We start from the raw sequence: 24,709 nt of genomic DNA, 5'->3' as shown, positions 1-24,709 counted from the left end.
CCAAGTAGCCAATCTTAAAACGTTGAGAGTGAATCAATGCTTCCAACTTTTTTCCCATTAATTTTGTAACTCTGCATCCTCAAGTTTTCAAGGTAATATTTCACTAGAGTTTGTGTGTTGGTTACTATAAAAGATTTTTAAAACATCAAGGCTCATGTATCTAACTGTTTTCCAATCACCCAAACCTACAGATGGAGAAACGTGATGCAGAGAAGAGATTTGCCCCAAAACGTACTTCTGGAAAGTGGTCAGACTGGGTACAGGCCTGGGTTCAAGGCTGTCCTAGTCAACACTAGTGTACATTCGGGCAGTCCAGATGTTGCTGTCAGTAATTGGAGGTGGGGATATTGGCTATGCCTTAGACGGCATCCATGTGTGTGGATCACTTACCAGCTCAAAAGGAAAGCGTCTCTTTTATTAATGCATATCTTTGGTACTGTAAAATCTCTTCGACCGCTACTCATTGTAGGAAATTATTGTACACATTGCAGTCGATTACCAGATACATACCACTTCTTGGGGTGTCGATATTAAGTTGAACTTTATGAAATCACTCAATTATTTTTTGATGTAAAAAAATTACAAGTTAATAGTGTTTAATCTAATACTTTGATGACATAGTAAACAGCCTTTGGGACCAAAATAATGCCAAAATCTGTGTCCTTTTATTTCCTAGATGTTAAAGTCAAGACAGGTAAGAATCAGTGGAGGAAAATATGAATTTTGACCATTTGGAAAAGGAAAAATAATCCAAAAGGAAAGATTTCCTTTGTAAGTCTTTTAAAAGGGCATTGCAACCAATGCAGAATAGATAAGAATTAAAATCTACACATGGCCAGTACTTGACAACGTCTCCTTAACAGCTTTAGCCGGTTTCAATTCCGCCTGGTGTCCTGGGGCGTCCACTCCTCCACCACGTACCTGCAGCTTGACTGACTCCTTGTTCTTGTTGATGCAGTGCATGGGAGCTGGCGCCGTTGTCTTCAGCTTCCAGGACTATCAAACATCTAAGAAACTTAGCAACCAGCATGCCACATCCATGCAATGCAGCCGGCTGGTGAAGTCTTGCTGCGTATTAAAGTGAAACTTTGCTTTCCTTTTGAAACGATGCTTGGGACTCCTTTCTTTCATATGTAACGTCTCTGGGAGTTTTGGAGACATTAATCCAAAGCTTTTCATCTTAACAATGGTGTTTTTGTCTGTTGCTACAAAGAGGGAACACAAGGCAACATGGAGGCAACTCTTACGCGACTAAATATAAAAAGCATGACATTTGTAATGACATATGACCATTTCAAGTCTATACATTTTGAGGAATTACCTGTACATTTAGGAAATGAGTATTAGATAGAGGACGTGAGGGGTGTTTGAGGTGCAGAACCAAATGCAGAGAATGTTTGCAGATCCAGCCCAGTATCGCCGATGCTCTCTTTTTGGTATGGGTGCATAAATGCTCAGAGTTATCATGTGTGAATGTGTAGTTTCCATCACTGCTAATTAACTCCTTGTTTTCTTTACTTACCAACTGGAATCCTGATTTATCCCAAAATTTTTTGAGATGGCTCTAATTAACTCAGTGCTTGGTTAGAATAAATAAGAATAAAATAAAGATAAAATAAAGAATTAAAATAAAGAAAAAATAAAATAAGAATAAAATAATTTAATATGGCTGTTGCTATCTGAATTCATAAACTGAAACACACCAGGAGACATTTAAAAAGCTGTGACCACATGAATTGAATATAGGATATCAGAATCTGCCTACCTTTGTGAGAGAGAAAGTGAAGAACAGATTCATAGACGAGAAAGGTTCATTTGTTATAACTTATTCCAACTTCTCTTTTCAATTTTGGAGGTAATAATGAGTAAGGGACTTTTTTAAAGTCTTAAAGGTAGTTTGTGACAGTCGAGGTTGGAATGTATGTTCCCTGATTTCCAGTCCAGTATTCTTCTACTGTGCAACAGAGATGTAAACTGATCAAGGAAAACTTCCTTCTGGTTCGCTGAGAGCGGAGGAGGACAAGCCCCATCCCTCTCTGTAGGGAAAGGCTAAGGCTGGGGAGAACTGACTTTGCAAATGGCAACTGAGAACATTTTCTCGGTGTCCTGGTGTTTCCCCATCGAAGACGCCCAAGAGGAAGTGCAACTGTAAAAACCACGGTTAGTAATGACAGTGTAAATGACAGGCCTGATGCTAGGACAGATGGGCTAAAGAAAGGAGGGCAATATGCTTTTCTGTGGTCTGTCTGACAGTTTGAAGAGAGAAATAGCAAAGCAAGTGTGATCATTCGCTGCAGCAGCTGGAAGCTGCACGGACACACAAACTCCTTCTTGCTCATTGGTATCACAGAAAAATAGACTCCATGTTTTTAAAGGAAGTAAAGGATTAGGATGTCCGTGTTTATGCTGTGACTGTGGGAAGTTTACTTAACAAACAAACTTTTTTTCCTCAACCACCGAGGGCACTACTTTGACTGTGTAAGATGACTGTCTAAAATCGATCCACCTTAGGGTGGGCTGCGTGGCTCAGTGGTTAAGTTCATACGTTCTGCTTCTCAGTGGCCCAGGGTTCACCAGGTCAGAACCCGGGTGCAGACATGGCACCGCTTGGCAAAAGCCATGCTGTGGCAGGCCTACCAAGTATAAAGTGGAAGAAGATGGGCACGGATGTTAGCTCAGGGCCAGTCTTCCTCAGCAAAAAAGGAGGATTGGCAGTAGTTAGTTCAGGGCTAATCTTCCTCAAAAAAATAAATAAAAATAAAATAAAATAAAATCGATTTGCCGTGAAATTAAAAAGAAGATAAAAGCAGATCATGGCAGCCTAAGAACAATGTTAACATTTAGTTTGGAAAGAGAGACATTTATTGCAAGGAGTAATCCAGGTGTGCAACTCTCAAGAAAAATCTGATGAGATGAAACTTATAATCATTCTTGAAAAGAAGAAAGAGACCATCCTGAAAGTTAGAAAATTGTACATGTGTATTATGTCGAAGTGACGTTGAGAAACGAGTTGAACTGAAGCCCTCCCAGTTAATGCCCCTCACATAAGAAAAGATAGACTGAAAATTGATGGAAAATTATTATTTGGGTAAGTTGTTATTTTTGTGTGGACACACGCTGACCACAGGGGTTCGAAATGCAGCAGATCGCACGGATCTGAGGACTGATTTCCAAAGGACATTTAGCTATTTTTAGGGCTCGTTGAGCCTATGATCTAGTAAGAATGAAACCCTGGTCCACATTGACCAGAACTCACAGCAGCTGCCAGCGGCCTTCCTGTCCGATGCTGCCCGAGAACTGAAGCGTGGTAACGTCGCACACCCTCATGCATCCTCACAGGCACATTCCTCTCCGGGGGATAAGAGTGTTTGTGGGCTAATCCTTTTCCAAGAGGCAAATTGGTGGCTTTTTCTAAAGTACATCTTAAAATATCCAGCAGAATTGGTAGAACAAAAGTGGTAAAATTAGCTTCTAGAAAGTTCACATATGTTAACTTTGGCTTGGTTGTTTTCTTGACCTTTATGAAATATAAAAAGAATGATTTTATACAGGAGAATTAAGACATCGATTTTAGCAGTTCATCTTACATGTTTGCCAGTAGGAACTGTGTTCCTCCCCCTCAATCCTGAAGCCTTTTGAAAGAATTTTTTGCACTTTAAGTCTGTATTTAAATCAGTGGAAATAGGTGCAGAAGACGTGCGCTATATAGAGATTCCAGAAGCGACCCGCTCACCAGTCGTCTTTATATCTTACTTTTACATCTTACAAAGCAGACCTCACAGGTCCTAAAGAATACGCGAGCGTCACCTGCGCGTGGTCCTGCCATCAGTCCACGACCTCTGCACGAAGAACAGCATCTGAGAGACAGTCGTTTCCTCACGAGAAATCACAAACGGCACTTGCATGTTTGCACGTGGACGTCTGGGCCCAGGGACCCTCCACGGCTGAAGTCCTGCCCCGCCTCTGTCACAAGAAGTGTGCACTTTTCCACCAGAGTTTCTCAAGGAGCAGGTTAGGCAACAGCTTCAGTCACTCTAGCTCCGAAACCACATGATTCTGAAGCTAATTCCACATCCCCTGACTGCAGAACAGCTTCACCATGCGGCCAGAACGCTTGCTGAAATTCTTGTCACTGTGAGGGGCAAGGAAAGCACAAGGACTTCGACTACTGAGGAGAGAGTGCGGCCTGTGGTTCCACAGACATAAAGACACAGATATAGAAAGATATCCAGACAGGGAGGGACCCGCAACATTAACAGAGTGAGTTGCAGAATCTGTTTAGTTGGATGCGGCTCTTCCAATTTCAGTCCCTGTGTAATTCGTTCCTGGTTTTATTAGGGTGACTCTGAATTTTGTAGGTATCATGACTTGGAGCACTTTCCAAGACAAAGCTTGAAATCATGACGAGGTGTCTTTTTGCAATTATCCTAGATTTTTCCATCTCCCTACCGTTGCTGTGCATTACAAATGTTGGTTTGCTTTTTCTCCCTTTTTTTGGTCAATACAGTGACAGAATTACTGTGCAATTTTGTAGAGCTTTATCACTCTAGCCAGATATTTTGGAAAAGAAAGCTTTTCACTATAGGTGGTAGCATTTCTAGCAATCTGATTTACGTTTCTATTTCATTTTAACACTTTTTGGGCCATTCTTGAGAGAAAAGCATCTTTTTTAACATATGTTTCACTGTCAGGAGTTTTGGGAGTATTTTCAAGCATTTAGGATTAGTATTTTCAGGGTAATTTTCACTTAGTAGCATTTTTACATCCAGAGTAACTTATAAATTCCAAATTAACTCATTACTCTCGACCACACTGTGTTTGACAGCTAAGCTCAGTCTTGCAACCTAGATAACTATATAGATTTTCCCTCTAAGTAATTAAACCACAAGGCTTGCATTGTTAGATACTTTTTAACAGAGAGTAGATTTTAGGAGAGTTCTGATAGTTAAAATTTCTCATACTCTTGGACTAGCATTGGCCAAGTGTGCTCCACTGAATACTTGTCCTGGATAATAGTTACTTGAGGGGACAAGGGCTGGGAGTGGGTGGAGGAGGCTGACAACGCACAGCTGATGACTTCTCAGTCTTGAAATGGTTAAACTTTATTCTGATAATCTCAGAGCATTTGCGATATGATGTATTCCCAAATAAAATCACAGTATCACCCCCTTAATTTTTTTTTTTTTTTTTTTTTTTGCTGAGGAAGATTCACCCTGAGCTAACATCTGTGCCCATCTTTCTCTGCTTCTTAGTATGTGGGCTGCCAGCATATCATGGCCCCTCACAAAGCACTGTAGGTCTGCTCCCAAGAACTGATCCAGGGCCCCCAAAGCAGAGCGTGCTGAACTTAACCACTAGGCCACCAGAGCTGGCCCCTCATCCCTTTTAATTTAATAGAAAATTTCATTATACTAGTATTCAGAGGAATATATTTTGGAAAACACAGTTTTAGACAATTTCCTCATTTAGGATAGAAATCATCCTTTGCCTAGAGGTTTTTCTTTTTTTTTTTAAAGATTTTATTTTTCTCCTATTTCTCCCCAAAGCCCCCCGGTACATAGTTGTATATTCTTTGTTGTGAGTCCTTCTAGTTGTGGCATGTGGGACACCGCCTCAGCGTGATTTGATTAGCAGTGCCATGTCCGCTCCCAGGATTCGAACCAACGAAACACTGGGCCGCCTGCAGGGGAGCGCGTGAACTTAACCACTTGGCCACGGGGCCAGCCCCTAGAGGTTTTTCATAGTACGTTTTTTAACATGAAAAGGGTACTTCTCTTTCTACTCCATCTAAAGCTGCCTGTAGACAACCTATGAACACACCAACTTCTCCCTTGGCCTGCCTCCATTGGTTTCTGCCCGTCTTGTACTCTCCACTCCAGGCCTCTTCACAGGGCAGCTGCGCCCGTGACAACGCCCTGTACTCCGGGCTTCCTCTTCTCGGTCTCTTTGGACTGAGGTCCAAATCTGCTGAACTCTGTCGACATTCCTTGCTTCGAGCATGAGTCTATGCTAACGACCCTCAGAGGTTCTGAGGAAGTTTGTAGAGACTCACAGAGCTCTCTCCCGTCTCCCATGTCGTTGACGCCCTCAGAAGACAGGCAGTCACCTTTCTTGTCCAACTCAAGGCAGAGTTTCCAGCTGGAATTTTAAGTTAGATGCTATGCCAGGGTGACTGCTAACACAGCGGTTTGAGGCGTGGGCTCAGTTTTAGACCAACCAGCAAATACGTGTGTCTGCTATGTGCAAATCAATGCACCTCTTTAAGTTCTTTTTTTCTGGGTCTATCTTTGTTCAACAAACATATATCGAGTGCCTATTCTGTGTTAATCCTGAGACAGGCATTGTGGGTGAAATTACTGTGATATTCACTGTGGCATCTTGAATTAGTAAATTCCTGAGGAACTTGGATGTACCTTGTAGACCAATGAGAGAAAGATTTGATGAAAAGTAGGATCCTAATATATTCATTCCAAAAACAATTTTTGGGGGAAGGAGTTAAGCTAGACTTTGTTGAGGTTTGCTTACCGTATAGGATTACAGTTTACCTAACAGCCAGACTAAACATGAGCTTGGGAAACTGGTAAAGTGGCACCAAAACAACATTTGGACGATCGTCGATTTTTCTAAAGAGCATTATAATAGTCCTTATGAGAAGAATCAGAATTCCCCTGAATTTTCACATGCGTATTTTATTGCTCTCTGTTGTTTCTTCCGAAGTGACATGCATGCGTTAGTTTTGCGGCGCTGCTATAACAAAGGACGACAACCGGGTGACTTAGAGCTACAGAGGCTTATTCTCTCACAGTCCTGGCGGCTGGACCTGCCCCTGGGGTCGAGGGGAAGAGCCTGGCCTGCGTCTCCCTCCTACGTGCTGGTGGCTCTGACGAGGCTGCTGGCCCCTGGCTGTGGCCGAGTCACTCAGTTTCCGTGTTCATCTTCACGTGTGTCTCTGTGTGTGTCCAGATTTTCTCCTTCTTTTAAGGACACTTGGATGTAGGGCCCATCCTACTTCAGTGTGACCTCCGTTTAACTTGATTACGTCTGTAAAGACCCTGTTTTCATATAAGGCACATTCACAGATTCCGGGAGGACACGAATTTGGGGCGGGGACACTATTCAACCTAACTCAATGAGTGTGGCATGTTTCAATCAATGATCAAAAGCGCCAGTGAAATGAAGAGTTAGTAGATAGCAGGGATAATATGGGTCAATATAATGATGTTTCTTATAATCATAATATCCACAGTTTCGCTTTTAATCCCACTATGAGGATGTTCTCTTTAATAAAATCATTCACACAACTCCTCCTGTCTGCAGAATTAAAGCTCCAAGACAGTAGGGGTTTTTTCAAAAACAAAAACCCAGAAAGGATTTTGCTCATTATAGTGATTGAATAAATATTAGTGGAATTAATTAATTACTAAAAATAACAAAATGATGTTCTAAGTATTACTTCTAGCCTATTTTATTCTCTTTATTCTTGTTTCCTTGATGTTGTCTTTCTTGGGCATTTTGTCACGTGAGATGTATTTTATTTACTTTATCTTCTGTTGTATTTTGGAAAGTGACTTTAAGCTTTCCTTAAAAAATATTGGACCAAATTTTCCAAATGATCAAAGTCCAGAATAAAATAAGAAAATTTTACATTGCACAATGGAGGAGGAAGAATTAATATTCCCTGCTTTCTTTAAATTCTCAGGCTTTATTAGTTTATTCTTGGAAAATAAATTGAAATTATTTTTGTGATTATATGAGTATAACCTAAGAGATAGAAGTGTATTTAAGAAATGACTCCAGGCGTCTGCATTTGATTTTACAGCCAGAGTTGAGCAATTGTTTGGATTGACAGCCCAGAAGCTGAGTGTCAGTGCTCAGTGACAATCTTGTTCTGCAGAGCCTGCCCTCTGAGTGCCTGGTTTCCACCGGCCCTCGGGGGCGGAGTGTGTCCCCTAACGTTCTGTCCAGGAAAGCAACACAGGACCGTACTTCTGCACCTCACTGCACGTGTGGACACGCTTCTGTGGCCTAGCAGTTACGAGTGACAGCTGGGCTGGGTATAGAACTCCATGATCATGGCCCTTCGCTGAGACCTCATAAAAATGATTTTATATGAAATGCACTTTTCTATCTGGAGTCTAAGAGTATCCTCTGTTTTTTGTAGATTTGTAAGTACCTTGTTTTCTCACTTTAGGTATTTAGGCATTTTTCTCTATCTATCAAACTGGAAAATTTTCACTAGGATATGTGTAATTTTATGTCAATATTTTTTATCTTTTTCAGGAATGTAATAGGCTTTTTTAAAAAAACCCCTTCCTCAGGGAATATTTCAGTCTGACTTTTAAATTGTCTTTTTAATATAATAATTGTTAGAAATAATTTCTTAGAGCATCATTTAATTCTTTACCCTTTACAACTCTATCTATGGCATCCCTGTAGTATGTGTGGTTTTGGATTTTTTACATTCTAAAGGAACTTTTCTCTTTTTTAAGAACTTAGTTTTAACGTCACCTTTAAAAGAGGCCTTAACCCACTCCCTTTGTCATGGCTCCAGTGCGTCTCTACCCACATCCGTGGGCGTCTCTGCCTAGTGACATTTTATCTCATCTTACTCCAACTCTCCTCTTCTTGTACAGATTACATTTCTTAAGATCATTTTTTATACTGTATCAGGCTCCTGAAGCAGATATTACTTTCTTTTTACTTTCAATAAAATCGATTTTTGAAATATGTATTTCGTGTGGGTCTTCTTAGTAAAAGTACCATCTCTTGAATTGTGTTGGCTTTTATGTAGTACTCACATGTGTGTGCATGTGTGTGTGTTTCTGAGTGTTTATACTAGAATGAGATGAGGCCTGTCTAAACCTCAATTGCTAGTGTGTGTGAAGTGTCATTAGTGAAAGAAAGAAAGATATGTCCTCACAACCAGGAAGGGAGGGGGAGGGCAGGAAGGGAAGGGAGGAGGCTGACATTTGAATTCACTATATCGACTTCTATGGCCATGTCATTCTCAATACACCATCAGCCTGTTGTAGTGCCTTTAAGAATTAAAACTGTATGTTTTTGCACTGGAAGAAATTTCAGACCTGACAGTAGACTCAGTGTGAACATTTTGCCATATTGATCCCACCTCGCTACTTATAATGAGCTTTGTCTATTCTTTCTATATTAACATCAGAGAAGGCAAACTGGGGGTGAAGTGGTGTCGTCTTCCTCATCTTGCTGCCTAGAACCTGGGAGACTGGTATTCAGAAAAAGCGCACAATCTGCCTCTTGCTCTGGCCACAGCTGGCAGCTTGAGTTCAGAGCGACAACTCCAAGGGGCACAGAACTCACCTGCCGGCTGCCCCTCCTGGGTCGAGTGTCCGTGTCAGACCAGCAGCGAGAACACGTGGTCCCCACGCTCTCCGGACAGCATCGTCCAGGGCGAACAACTCTGTCTTTCAGTGCAGATGGGAACACGATTTGAGGAAAAATCTTCAGATGGAGAACGGAATCTTAAAGAAAAGACTTCTCGCTATCAGGCTTCAGGTAACTGGCAAGTTTAGCTTTTAGAAATCTTGACAGCAATGCATTCTCCACATATTTTTAGCTACTGGAGGAAAAAATGTAACGGAATCTACCTTAAAATAACCAACAGTGACATTCTCTTCAGATCAATAAATATAAAGTCTAAAGTAGCAGTATCTTTAAGACATCCAAGCTCTTTTATAACACCTTCCCACTGTAAGAAGTTGGGTTTATATGAAAAATTGCTATGTTTGCAGGGAAAAGGAAAATTCCTGTAGAATATTTGATCAGAAAAGTAATTTTTCTTAACTGCATGCCCTTCTTCTTCCCTCCTTTAGGAAGGATTTTCTTTAGCATTGGAGGAAATATATTCTGATTTAAAAATACTGAATTAAAAAATAAACTCAAAGTATATTACATATTTTTATTCACACAGTGTCCAGAGCTGAAACTGAGCAATAAGAGAAAAGCTGAATATTGCTCTCTTCTCCTCACTGCTAGGACTGGCTCCCTGGCAGTGAATTAATCCCAAAAGGAAGAGAAGAACGGGATTCATTTATTAAGCTCTTACTGAACACCAAGGGGTGTGTGTGTGTGTGTGTGTGTGTGCTGGAAATGAAAATAGTGTTGTGAAATTGGCAGGGTTGTTGCCTCCATTTACAAACACTGAAACAAAAACAAGAAATAACTGAAAAACTCACACCGAGCTCAGTTAGCCAGGAAGTTACAGAACCGAGACACAGACTCAGAGCTGCCTAAATTCAAGTCAGCCACCGAAACAAACAAACAAATCCAAAAGAAACTGAAAAAAATCTAACAGAAAAACCCCAAAGAAATACATCTTGTAGAATTCTTTTCCAGTTGTGGGTAGTAAGCACACACAGGCCCTAAAACACTTGTACACGCTCTTCAACTACGTCTATGAGAATTGTCTTCTCTCATGTCTGCAGTAACCACAGCAAAAGAACAAATTAAATTACATTTGATGTAATAAATAATAATGATAAAAGGAAAAGAGGGGAAAAACATAAAATAAAAGTCTTCAAGGGGAGTAGTTTCACCCGTGGATGTGTGACAACACGTGAAGAAAGCAGACGGCGCATCCAGTGCAGTTCTCTGGTACAAAGCTGTTCCCAGCGCTTCTCCTTCAGACAGTAGAAGCGAATGGACTTCTACGGCGTGTGGGAGTTAAACCAGGTGTTGACACAGCAGCTGAGCAAGTATCAGCACGCTGGGCCCTGTACGACTGAGGCCGAGGAAGTCATTTGTTTTAGATGTTTTTATTATTTCTGTTTACCTTTAATTTTGTTATAGTTTTGTTAACTCCAAAGACTGGAGGTTTGTGTATTTATTAGGAGAAACTTCCTGCATATGAAAACAAAAAGTGTCTTGTTTAAAATAAGACAGATGCATATCACACTGCTATAGCTAAAAATTGAGAAAATAATTTGATATTTGAACAACATATGAGCTATTGTATTTTTCTAAACAAGAAAATACTTTTTCCAATAGGGTTTAGTATAAAGTTATTTATAAAACAAAAAAAAATGTATAATTCTTTACCTTTATGATTTATTGACCTTTTTTACTATATGAAATATCTCTTTGTCTCTAGTAAAATTTATTGTCCCAATATCCATTTTGCCTGATATTAATATAGGCACTTCAGTTTTGTTATGATTTTTGTTTGTATGCTATGCTTTGTATGGTATTCTTTTGTTTTATGGTCTCTTTGTTTTTTAGACACCATAAAGTTGGATTTTTGTTTTTATATTCAGTTTACTGTCTCTGCCTTTTGATTAGAGTGCTTAGACTACTTATATTTAGTGTGATTTTTGTATGGTTGCATTTTCATTTACCATTTTATTATTTATTTTCTGTATATCTCCTGTCTTTTTTTGTTTCTTTGTTTCTCTCTAAACCCTACTAAATAAATATTTTTTGTGTATCATTTTAATTCTTTCATTTTTTCTTAGTAATTTCTCTAGAGATTACAATATGCATTCTAATTTATCACAATATACTTCAGAGTAATACTAACAATTCTGTTAAAATATAATAACTTTGCTTTAATATAGATCACTTTCCTCTTTTGCACCAATATTGTCATATATCAGGTCTAAATATGTTATAGTACAACAACATAGTGTTATAATAGCTTTATACAATCTGATGTCTTTTTGAAAAATTATAAGAAGAAATGATAAAATGCCTTTGTAAACTTTTTTTATATTAGCCCACAATGACCATTTATGACGTTCTTCACTTCTTCCAAAGGATTCTAGCAATCCTCAGGTGTCACTCCCTTTCAGCCTGACAAACCTCCTCCAGCGTTTACTGCAAGGCAAGCCTATCAGAAACAAATATCCCTGGTCTCTGCTTTCCTCAAATGTCTTTATTTTACCTTAAAGTGGAAGAATAGATTTGCTGGATACAGAATTCTTTGTTAAGGCTTGGTTTTAATTTTTGATTTTGTTTTCTCCTTCTTTACTTTTAATACGTCATTCCATTGCCCTCTAGATTCCATTAGATTCTGATGGTAAATCAGCTATTGATTACATTGACGCTCTCTGCATAAAATGAGTTGTTTCCATCTTGCTCTTTCAAAATTCCCTTTTTATATTTAAATTTAAACAGACAACTATAATGTGCCTTGGTGGCCTCTTTTGTATTGGTCCTATTGAGATTTGTTGATCAATATTTTCCGTCAAATTTGGTGTATCTTTGTCCACTATTTTTTCACTGGCTCTTTCTTCTACCATCTGGACTGTGCTGCTGAGCCTCTTTTCATTCCCTTTTTCATTTCACTGTTTATAGTCTTCAACTCGAGGATTGTTATTTGGTTGTTTTTCATAACTTCTATATTCTTTTTGAAATTATATTTGTTGATTCATTGTTGTCATACTGTCATACTTTTCCCTTAATTTTTGCCATGATTTCCTTTACTTCTTTGAAGATATTTAAAACAGCACATTTGAAGTTTTTTTCTGCTAAATTCTGTATTCGTGGATCCTCACGGACAGGTCTATTGACTATTTCTATTTTATTCCCTGTCAATATGTCAGTTTCTTGTTTATTTGCAACTCTCATACCAGTTTTTTACAAGTAATATTTATCTATGTAAAATAACAATAATATCACTATTTATTTACCCGTCATCTACCTATGTATAAGATTCTATGTTGCAGCCACTCTGGATTTTGATATTTTGCCCCAATGGTAGTTGCCAGTTTGTTGTGTATTTCTTTCTGCTTATTTTTGGAACTTACCTGGACATATCTGTGACGTCTGCTTCCACTGTGGTATGCGGCCAGTCATGTCTCTGCTCAGATTGTTTTAGTTATTTTTTTTTTAAATTTTCTTTCCTAGGAGATGCTCATGTATCTGTGTAGCTTAGTGGTCATCCAACGATTGCACAGAAGTTGTGCTTAAACACTTTGAGCAAGTAAGGTCTTTGTCCTTTGCAGATGGGTCTGTTTGTGTGTGAGGATACATTCAATGGTCAGGCCATTTTCAAGTTGCCTGAATTTTACTTTTCATTATGGCCCCTTTCAAGTCTTCTCTACAGATTGTGTGTGGTCACAGGGTTGATCAGGAGTGTCTGAATAGCCTGGGCATCCTCCAGTGTCTGCTTCAGCCAAAACATACTTGACCCCATCACCTCCATGATCTCAGGCTAGTGGAGCCAAGCAATTGGCTCACACCTGTTTGCTTGCCTTCAAGATGTCATTTCCACCAGCAATGCTGATGGGTGTGGATTTGACCCAACTTTCCAAGTAGAAAGGTTTTCGGTCCTCACAACTTTGCAGTCCTGACATAAACGCACAGTAAGCGGGGGTAAATGGCACCAGCCCCTGCTGCTCTTCTCCAGTGTTCAGCAGTTTTTCAAGCATAAGCACGTCTCCATTTATATGCCTTTGGCGAATTTCCAGAGCAATGAAATAGCAGCTTTTATCAATTTTGTGGCAATATATAGTTGCTTTTTGGAAGGAGAACTTGCTGATCTCCTCTGTCATCCATGAAATCCTGACTTTTTATCTCTATTTTGCAACAAAACAAACAAAACTAAAAACTAATTCAACTCTGTCTTCATGGAGGAAGGTGTGTAGTTGTGAAGAGACGTGGAAGTAATTTTATATGTAGCGCATATTTGTTGTTGCCCCAACATGTCAATCATGGAGATGAACTTTAAATTCTAGATGCTCACCTTATAAAGTGTGAATGTAAACTTCGATGAAAACTTACGACAAAATGGAAAGGGACAAATTAGTATTTGAAAGGAATACTGTGAAAAATATGGAGAAACTGAAGATCAAAGCTAAGATTAAAAGATTGAATCTAGGTAACTTACGTGCAAGGAAATGTTGAAGATTGTCTCTGCTCATAAACATAGAAATTTATGCGTTAGAACACAAGGGTGTTATAAAGATCACTGAGAGATTACAGGAAATGGGAACTAAAGTGCAAAGAAGACGAAATGTGAAATTAGACTCAGTAAACCGCTAGTAACAGTGAGTATACATGTTTTGAAAAGCAATGGCAGCATCTTCCCAAGAAAAAATACTGTTAAAAACATATACACACTGTCTGATTCTGCTTGTGCCATAAGGAAAGAATTTTAGAGAGGGCTGACACTGACTGGGAAAGGATGAAAAGAAAGGATGTAGGAATCAGTGTTAAATCTAATTCTACCTAAGCAGTCTAAGATAGCAGCAATGTTGAAACATATAAATATATAAAGTGTGCAGAAGAGGAATTGAATTAATGAGAGAAAAAGGGAAAGCTTTGCATTTACTGTATTTTTAAAAAACTGGCTGAGACAGATTTAATGTATGACCTTTTTTAGTTTCTCAGTGAGAATAAATGTAAATAAGCATAATAGTTAAAGAAATGCTATAACAAAATATCTGGAATCTTATCCAGAGGTCTTGGAAATGACACATACTAAAGGCAGGGAAAGTCCATACTTAGTTATACTTGAATATGCACGCAGGGAAATAACACGATGGTTTTGGGGTGTTTCCTCTACAATTATGGTTCTGTAATGTACGCCGAGACAATCAGGAAACTGAAGTGTTACTTTGCCACGTGAATCAACATAACACATTTGTATAGTATGCTTTATATTCTTTGCAACATGCGAACTATTCACTGAAGACAGAGCATGTGTGGGATTGACAGCCTTACAAAGGATTATTGAGGAAACTGAAAACAAAAACATGAACAATAATTACATTAGGACTGATTTGTAGGTAATATCACCTAAAGAACGATTTTTCAATGTAACACGGATATTACATAAATATCTTTAAAACTCTTATATAGTTAAGCAAATAGTAAAGGTGGAGAGCGTGTTTCCTGAACTCTGCACGTATTCATTAGTGTCTTATTCCGTCTTGAAAACGGCCACAGGCTGTTAGGATTCCTTTCTCCCGACCGCGCTGACAGTCCGCTGGACGTGGAATTCCAGGAGAGCCGCTGAGCGTAATGGAGTCCAATTCCGTCACTGAGCCTCCAAACCTTTCGTAGCTCAAATGGCGTGAAATACACTCATTTTGCGCCGCACGAGCGAGCCGCCAATGGCCTCCTCCAGCACTTTGCACCGGAGTTCTCGTGAGCCCTTCTGCCGGAAGGTGAGGAGGCTGCAGAGGCAGCAGCCGCCTGTGCTGGCTGTCCTTCTGCGTCGGGGCGTTCGCTCGTCACAGATGACCTCCCGCTCGCGCTCTGGTCAAAGACAAGACTGCCTTTCTCGACCTCAGGGAACCGACAGCCCAGCAGGGCCTCAACCTGGGCGGGGTGATTGAGAGGAGGGGCCTCAGGAAAGGGCAGCGTGAGCACGTTTCCAAGCTGCTCCTCCAGTGTCTGCTGTCAGTGCCTGAGGAAAGACAGGGCTGTGTTCCTGAGGGTGGAGAGTGAGGCATGACAGAGAGATGCAAAGGACAAGAAACAAAGGAGAGCGTGTTTTCATAATAACGAAGACCCACTTTCTTATCTGGTACTTTCAGATACCAGCAAACCCTACGAGTAGTTCAGACTTGAAATGTCGTAACTCAGCATGAGCTGGTGGCTAGGACTCCAAATGAGATCAGTGGAGTTTACTCACCTAGAGGGAGTAGTTCATGATCCACTAGGGTAGGTACAAGCTCTTGAAAGTGTTTTTCTTCCACTTTTTATTTTATACTTTTGCATTTCTTTTGTTTGTGAGTAAAATATATAAACTGAATTAATGTAACAGCACCCGCGTGTAACTTGTAAATAAATAAATATGCATATATTGGGGGTAAATATTGAATTAGGTGTTTACTTATAAAAGCATTAATAAAATGAAGATTATCAATCTCGTGGAGTGATCTGTGAGGTCATAATCAGAAGACCTAAGTCCTAATACCAGCACAGCCTTGATTTATTCAGTAATCTTGGCCCCATGACTGACTTTGTTGTGCGTCAAATGCTTTATCTCCAAAGCAGGGATAATAAATATCTTCATTGCATGTTTACTTATGTTGCTATTGTTGCTGTAAGATAATAATGATATAAATCATGAAAAGCATTTTAAAAAGTTATAAAAAATATAAAATATATATACACTAATTTTGAATGGATTTTCTACTTGTTAAATACTGCATTAAGTTGGTTTGTACATGAATGAATCATTTATTCATTTTATTTATTTAAAACGAATTACAGATTTTCCAGTCAACTATAAAAGATTTAACATTAGCTGAGGTCCACTGACACACCATTCCAGATATAAGAGGATGCAAGAAGTCAAATAAAACAAGTGGGAGATTTGTTCTAATTTATAAGGGAAGATCAGTTACTTAAGTTTAGCAGACAGAAGACTCTAGTCCCAAAATGAATCTCAAAGAAGGCAGATTGACAAGGAAAATAATTAAAGGAAGGATTTATTTCGGGAGAAGTACCCTCCAGATGGTTTTTGATAAGGTGGACAGCGTGTTCCGGTAACCAGGACGAGACAAACCCGTGTCTCAGGACCTCCTGGCTCTTAGCAGAGCAGTGGGTGGGAGTGAGGCTTGAGCACGAATGTCTCAGCGGAACTTCGATGTGTAAGAAAATAAACAATACAGATGTTGCGAGAAGGTACAGCCCACTTCTACTTTATCTTTTCTTTTGTGCTTTGATTCAACATGAGTTAGTTAATCATAAGTTTATGACTGATAAAATGATAAATGTCTACATCCTCTTGGAAATAATATTTTGATTACATAACACATGAATGGTGGTTTTTGGACTGTAAGTGGATGTCTAATTCTAAATCGCTAAGATGGAGCAGTTTCCATGTGAAGAGGAGAAAGTTATATCCCAAAAGGGACAACTACCCAGCCCTGCTAGACCGTGTCCCCACTCATCAACAAGGAGAAATCCATGGCCACCCTATCCTTACTTAGTAGAAGAAGTCTCCCTTTGGGTTTCGAAAACAGTTTAAAAATTAGGAATGAATTATTCACATGATCAATGATTTTCAGATCATTAGGATTGTTTTTTGACTGTCCACCGTGTGTAAGGCCCCGCTTTAGGACAGAGGTGTACAAAAAGGAACAGGACGTGTATGAGGGACGTCTGTTCTAAAATGAACCTGGGATTTGAGTTTTCCTTCTTTTTCTCTGCTTTGTGATGGCTTATATATTATTATATATATCATTATATATAATGTTGGCCCTTGAAAATTTAAGAGCACTCACTTGAAAAACTGATGTGTATCCATTTCTCTATTATCATTTGGCATATAGTTGATTATAATTAATTCTCCAATATTTAGTGACCAAGATGGTTTCACATTTTCAGTATTATGAAAAGGATGGAGTTGCTATAATTTATTGAAAACAAATTAAAGATAAAAAAATGGTAAATCCGTGAAGTGAAATTAGAAAGATTCAAAGATATAAAGAGAAATCCTTATAGACGCTTGGAGGGTGGCCACAAACTCTCCAGTGAACACGCTCAGTCTGGGTTTAAACCCAGAAACCATCACAACTGATTTCTCCAGCAAGAGCAGCTGTTAGTCACACAAACCTGGAGCCTGCATAAAGTCTTATGAGCAATGTTGAATTGCCAAAATAAAGGCACCTGTGTCTATCAGATTAACATTTCTGTGCTTTCAACATGTGAACACTGTCGTGGCAGAGGTCGCCAGCTCCCTTGGCCAATCTTTGCTCCCTGTCCATCTGTAGACACTGGTGTGGATATCGAGTATGCGGCCCCCAGCTCACTATGCTGCTCCTCGTCCTTATTCTTGCCAGGTGGGGTCACGCGACCAATTCTGGCGGAGGGTATGAGCAGAATTGAAGTGTGCAACCTCTCAACCGCTCCCTTAACAGTGAAGGAGCAGACGAATTATCTCTTTCTTCTTTCACCCTCCCCAGGGCTGTAAGGTGGATACTGCGACTCATTTCAACCGTGCTGATGAGGTAAAAGCCTAGGGATGTTTGAGCCAAGAAAATGCAAGAGTTTGTGTCCCTGACACCTCTGGGCATCCGGCCAACCCGAAGTCAACTGCCTGGAGAGTTTCATCGTGGAGAAATGAGTGTTCGTCTTGTTTAAACCACTGCAGGGCACCTTGTCACCAGTCACCAGGGCCCAGCCTGGATCCAAACAGCGTTTCATAAAGGCCCTCTGGGAGGCTCCTGAGAACTCCTTAGTTTAATAACGGGGGAATGTGGTTCTTACACAGTTGCTAGGACATTGGAGCGTGGTTATTTTCATATTTTTCCGTGGCGGCCCCCTAAGGTCAGCAGCATTTCAGAACTGGGAACATCAACAGTGTGTTCCAGGCCACATTCCTGTTAACTCAGATGCCTGCTAACTGCAATCATCACTCAGTGCCACAGGATAGAAAACGCACCATGACAAGACCTCTCATGCTCGTCCAGAAATGTCTGCCACCCACGGATTACGTTAGACTGTTCACAATTCTGTCAATTTGAAGAAAATCTCAGGCATTCCTCCACCCAACCCTCTTCTAGGTCCCTCTCAACAGCTTGCTGGGGGTTTTAACCTGTATTTGTACATTTAAACAACAAGAACTTCGGGGGCTGGCCCGGCAGTACTGGTTAAGTTCAGCACGCTCAGCTTAGGCGGCCCAGGTTCACAGGTTTGGATCCCAGGTGCGGACCTGCACCACTGGTCGGCCATGCTGTGGCCTCAACCCACATAAGAAATAGAGGAAGATTGGCACAGATGGTAGCTCAGGGCTAATCTTCCTTAGAAAAAAGAAAAGAAACCCGAGAACTTTGGACATACGTGTTACAGACCTGACTAACCATGTTCAAAGGCCAGCCTCTCAATGGAAAGCAAGCTTCATCCACTTGTACACCAGATGTGGAAAGGCCGCTGTGGTGGAACCCTGCAAAGCGGCGTATTACCGGGAAGTAAGCGCAGTGTGAGCTGGGAGGAATCGCTGATCCAGAGTGACTCCCTCTGCTCTGCGCGGACGTGCTGACTCCTGGAACGCCATGGTCCCCGCTCTCCTCGCCGCTGTCCCTCGCAGTGTGTCATCCCAGGAAAAGTGTCAGATGTCGCGCTGCTGAATGACATGGAAACAGTCACTGCTCTTGTGACAATCTTCATTTAAAAAGTCTCCCTTTCCAGCTTTCTTTATTTGGATTGTAACTTTATTTCCTTTGAAGCTCTTCATTTGTAGGATGTCAGTTTCTTTTGAGAAATGATAATATCAATAATAATAATCAAACACCATCCAGCCAAAGAGGGTCTATGCTTTTATCTGATAATTCAGCATTTGCGTGGTGTTTAAGAGCAGCCTTCCAGTTTCTTGACGCTCAGGCCCTCTGAGATGCTCGGGGACTGTCCCTTGGAGCCCCTGAGGGCTCACGATGTGCTGGAAGGCAGCGGCGAGGGCGCAGTCCCAGCTGGTCCTCGGCCTGCGCTCCAAGGCGGATACCCTAAACAGTTCGGGGAGCTGCCCCGAGGCTCTACCAGAGAATTTCTGACTGTATCTATTATTTCAAAAACAGCTCTCCTCCACTCCCTTATGTGAGTCATATTTGAATTCTCGTGTGTTCTGGAGCCGATAATATTGATTGTAATCTACAGTGCTGGGTCGGGCCCAGACAATTAGGGATTAATTCTGGGGCCCCTGACCAAAAAGGAGACAGGATTTGGCTAGAAAAAATTTTCCTTCAGTCAGGCAGGAAAATGCAGGCCTCCGCGGGGAGCCTGGAGGCCTGGACCCCGAGCACCTGTGCAAGACGTGCCCGGGGCCAGGCCCAAGCTGACCCTGTGGCCCTGCGCCCTGCCATGAGGGCGATTCTCACACAGCCGCACACCCCCAGGATGGCAGTGCACCCGAGCTCACGGAACCCTGCCTCCTGGATGCACCAGGTTCGTTTTAACAAAAATATTTTCCAGGCTCAAGAGTCTACCTTTGTCTTCCGACCTGATAGTAAAATAGGTGCCTGAGAGTTTGAATCATTCATTATGCACTTTCATTTCCACAAGCGGTAATACTTGGAGAAATCTCTCATCTCCAAGAGGATTTCTTTGGAATTATTTTCTCCTCCATCCTTGGCTTCTTCTCTTCTCCCCATCCCCCAACAGGCCTCGTTCCTCACTTCAATTTTTCCCCTTAGCAGCCAGCCAGAGTTCCCTCTAATTGATGCTAAAGCTCCCTGCTCTGGCCGGCCCGGTTTCCTGCAGGCCCGTGAGCGTGAACAAACCACCACCCAGCCTGCCACTGAGGGTCCCGGCGTGTAATTCTCACAGCCCATCCCTGACCCTGGGCTCAGAGCACACACAGTTTCAACAAAGCACCAAATCAGTTTTACCACTGTCATATTTTTATACATTTAGGTCCTGGGAAACCTGGCATTTATGAAGGAAATAGATGAAATAGGATGAACTAGCAAAGCCACATCAATATCTGCAAGTTGGATAAGGGCATTTCAAAAACCTGATGAAATGAAATGAAGGCATGGACTGAAGGAAACAGAGTTTGATGATGAAAATACAATTTTTTTTAATTTACTAACTTGGTATTAATTAATAATATTGTCACTTTATAAAAGTATTAGCATTATGACAGTTTTCTTCTGTCTCAGCTATTACTTAGCAGGTTTAAAAATCATATCTATCACTTTATTCTTCTATGTGGTATATTTTATTAGTCTGAATGACTATTAACTAGCTAAGGAAAATGCAAATTTCAGCTTATATAGCATCTTTCGGCCTAGAATCTAAAAGTATCGGCTGCTTAAATTTTTTCCCACTTAGCTTTGAGCTTTGAATGACATCTATGTGGATTTGAAAGCATTCTTTTTGCCTTTACAAACCATAGAGTCCTCCTTGCAGAGGACGAATGCGCTCTCTAAATAATTCCCTGTTTTCTGGAGGAGATATTGCTCCAGGCTGCAGGATCTTAACATGGAACAAGGCACAAAGAGGAACGGACCCCACATGTAGGCCATTCTGTTCAATCATTCATTTTCAGGACCGACAGAGGAGACAGGCGGGGGAGCAGAAACACAAGCCAGCAGAGAATGTGGGCTTATTTTCTGCTTAGGTGCCAGCATGCAGGATCGCCTTGTCTGCTGCACAGCATCTAAAAACCACGATTATAAAAGAAAGACAAATTGTCAGGCTTTCATTTTGTTAATATACCACAATTAACCTAGTCTCCAGAAACATAAGAATATTTAAGGTAATAGGAAAAAAATCATTTTTTAACTTCTGGTATCATTTGTGTGAATAAGATTTGTGTTGTGCAATTTCAAGTTGCATATATACACTAAATGAAGTCTCAAAGATTTCATAGTATTTGAAAGCTATACAATATTTTAAAAACAGTGCCTCAAAGGCTTCCAGAATATTCTCTTAACTGAGTAGAACACACTTAAATCAATGGTGGAAGTTGAAGCATTATTGCCTAGTTCTGTAAAGTCAAAGAATGTTTATTTTAATTATTCAAATATTGAATATATCAAAGCTAACCTATTTATTAATATAATAAACATCAAATATAGCAAGTAAATATCAAATATGTCATTTCTATCAACATCTATCAATTATTAACTATCTATATTAGAGTTCCATTAATTTTGCCTTTAGTATCTTGTGAGTGGGGTAAACAAAAAACCCTAAATGTAAAATAAAATGTTTTCCCCAGATTTCAGATATTGAGCTATCACATTGACACATCTCTGTGTTTACATGATTCATATGTGAAGTATTCTCAGAAATTATAATTATGTAATTGAGCAAGAGGTAGTTTTCATTTGATAGAACTCCATTCAAGTGAGAAATAAAGTTAGGTTCAGTCGCAACGTTAATTATAATTTGAATAATCCCTCCCTTTAGAGGACTTCTAGATTATATCAAGGAGTGAGGCAGGTATACAGTTTATCCAGACGTACCTAATCTTTATTATAGAAATTGCTAGTAAGAAATGGAGTAGGCACGTGGATCTGAGGAGAGAGCTGCGCAGAGAGGAGCCGGAGATGGGCAGACAGCGCTGAGAGTCAGCGCATACGTTCGAGGAGGCTGCTGGAGTCCGGGAGAGGACCACAGGCAGGGAGGAGAGGTGACGTGCCAGCTCACACTCGGGGAGACGATTATGCCCACTCCCAGCAGCCACATGGGGAGTGTCGGGATCCGGCGCATGGGGTGGAGGGCAGAGCGGGTCTTACGTCAGAAATGGGAATAATTAGGTCTATCTGGAGCCCTGTTCTCCTCTCACCTAACAAATCTTAAAAGCAAGACCCAAAAAAGGATCAATTTCTCCGTAATTTGGCTGCATCCCAGAACAAAGATCAAGAATATTTATACAAATCTTTCCAGAACCCCACCAGGGAAAACTTGCAGTGTCTGGTATGCAATCAAAGATGATCAGGCGTCTGGAGAAACGGGGAAGTATGAACCGTGACAAGGAGAAAAGCTAGAAACTGACCAGAACTGACATAGAGATGAGAATTATCAGACAAGGACATAAAAAAGTTATTATAACTCAATCCTATATGTTCAGAATGGAACTAGAGACACTGATGACATATAAAAAACTCAAATTGAAATTTTAGAGATGAAAACTACAGTGTCTGAGATTAAAAACATACTGGATGTGAGGCCAGCTTCTGAAGACTTAACTTAGATTCTCTGCTCTAATATTCATTAGCTGAAACAACTGTTTTTTACTTTAGTTTACTGCGCTGTGAAACAAGACTAATACAACCTGGTGAAGGTATTGTTGCAAAGAGTAAAATGGGATGCTGGTAAAATGTGACGATGAGGGAAAACACAGCCTGGTACCCAGCACGCTGCACCAGTACAGACAATTCTGTATTTATATGTGGCCCCTGCTCTGGTTCTTTTCTGGTTCCCTAACGTCCTGAATAAGTTCACACTTTCTACTTTGATATTCAAGATCTATACAATCTGGTTTCAGCCTTTTGTCCAGCCTGATTTCTATGTTAGTTTATGTAACTATATTATAGTCAAACTAAAATTTACCATTCTCTTTGTATATCATACGCTTCTTCAGCTCACTGCCTGCTGTAGGCTGAATTACATCTCCTCAAAAATCCACATGTTGATGTCCTAACCCCATTACCTCAAAATGCCACAGCATTAGTAGAGAGGGTCTTTACAGAGATAATTAAGCTAGATTGAGGGCATTAGGGTGGACTCTGATCCAGTATGACTGGTGGTCTTACAAGACCAGGAGGTTTGGACACAGACATGGATGGAGGGAAGACAGCCATCCACAAGTGAGGAGACAGCCCTGGACAGACCCTGGCAGCCCTCAGAAGGAGCCAGCCTGCCGACATCGTGACCTCGGAGCCCTGGCCTCCAGAACAGCACCCATCTGCAGTGCTTTGTTGCGACAGCCTGCACGTCCTCGTGACACGTCCAAACTACAGACTTCTATTCACGATTCATATCATTTGCCCATTTCCCCATCAGTCAGCACTTCTTTCTCCCACTGAAATGCAACCTCCTTCCCCCCAGGAGTCATGCGATGTCATCCATACTATTCCAGTGCTGATCTTCTCTAGATTTTGAATTATCCTTAGTTGTCTGCCCTACTACTCCAACTGGACTGACCTTTCCTGCAGAGCGGAATCTATTTCTGATTCATTCTTGCTTTCCCCACAGAACCGAGCAGCCCCGGTTTTGGGTAGAGCTCCCACTAAGATGTTCCCAAAGAGGTAAGCCCAAGTCCTACAGGTCTGAATCTGCACGAGTGTATTTGTGTATTTTAAGTTGCGTCTCCCACACTAGACAGCAGAATCCATGAACACGGGTCATTTTAAGTGAGTAGCGAAAGTGTTCATTCAGCTTTCAAAAAGCCCTGCCACTCTCAGGCAGGAACGGGTTGGATTCCTATAGGCATTATGGCTAAATAATGCATTTTTCTAACAACCTCAAAAGGAAAAATAATTACAATTTTGTGACTTTTGGTCCTAATTGTGCTTCTACCATCAGGACTAACAACTTCTGCGTAAGGCGTCTGCTCTAAGGATGAGCTAACCCTGCCATCTCCGGACCTCGGTGCCTCACTCTTAACACTGCCACCAGCCCTATTACCAGGTCGTGGTTGGCCTCTTGTTTTCTTTACGTCTTGAGCTGGCTTACTTGCATTTCTTCTGAAAAACAAATCAACAGAGAAAGTAGCGGTAACAATCCTCAATTTCTTTACACCATCAGAAGCCGAGAGGACGGGGAAGACGCGTTTCAAGATTCACCTGGAACCACCTGCTCCCTGAGCACTTGCCTCACCACGATCCATGTGGATCCCTCCTGCTTCCTGTCCCGTCCTGCGTGGGGTAAGAGCGACGTGCCTCTTAGGTAATTTTCACCGGTTTCACCTCCCCTTGCTAAACTCTAAGCCCCATAATGACAGGAAAAATGTCTCACTAATTTTGTGGGTGTCTCCAGAATGCAGCACGCGGGCTCTTCCCATGGAGAAGGGCACCGGTGGCTCATGCACCAGGGGATTGCGATGAAGGAGCAGGATGCTGCGGGGTTTAGTGTTTGTTATCATTGTTATTTCCTCCTTCATCATTTATCTTTGTTACTACTACTCACTGTTGTTCCCTCTGCTTTTTATTTTTCGGTCAGGTAATCTGAGAAGACCTTCCTGCCTGGTTGTGCCAGCTGCTGCTTCTTCTTCTTCTATTATTATTCTTACTATTTATTATTGTTGTTGTTATTATTATAATATTTTGTTGCATTG

The 24,709-nt window shown here is 40.9% G+C and overlaps 1 long non-coding RNA gene across 1 annotated transcript; it reads left to right on the top strand.

The window, feature by feature from the left end:
• Nucleotides 1-15,314: 15,314 nt before the first annotated feature.
• On the top strand, nucleotides 15,315-24,321 carry LOC139044749 (uncharacterized). Its single transcript, XR_011501806.1, has 4 exons — nucleotides 15,315-15,639; nucleotides 17,892-19,518; nucleotides 23,629-23,681; nucleotides 24,181-24,321. It is a non-coding gene; the product is annotated as an uncharacterized lncRNA (long non-coding RNA).
• The last annotated feature ends 388 nt before the right edge of the window (nucleotides 24,322-24,709 follow it).

The sequence above is a fragment of the Equus asinus genome, chromosome 3 (genome assembly GCF_041296235.1).
Source record: "Equus asinus isolate D_3611 breed Donkey chromosome 3, EquAss-T2T_v2, whole genome shotgun sequence".
NCBI classification, from domain to species: domain Eukaryota; kingdom Metazoa; phylum Chordata; class Mammalia; order Perissodactyla; family Equidae; genus Equus; species Equus asinus.
Note: the sequence above shows the minus strand (reverse complement) of the source record. Positions and strands in the feature narration are given on the sequence as shown.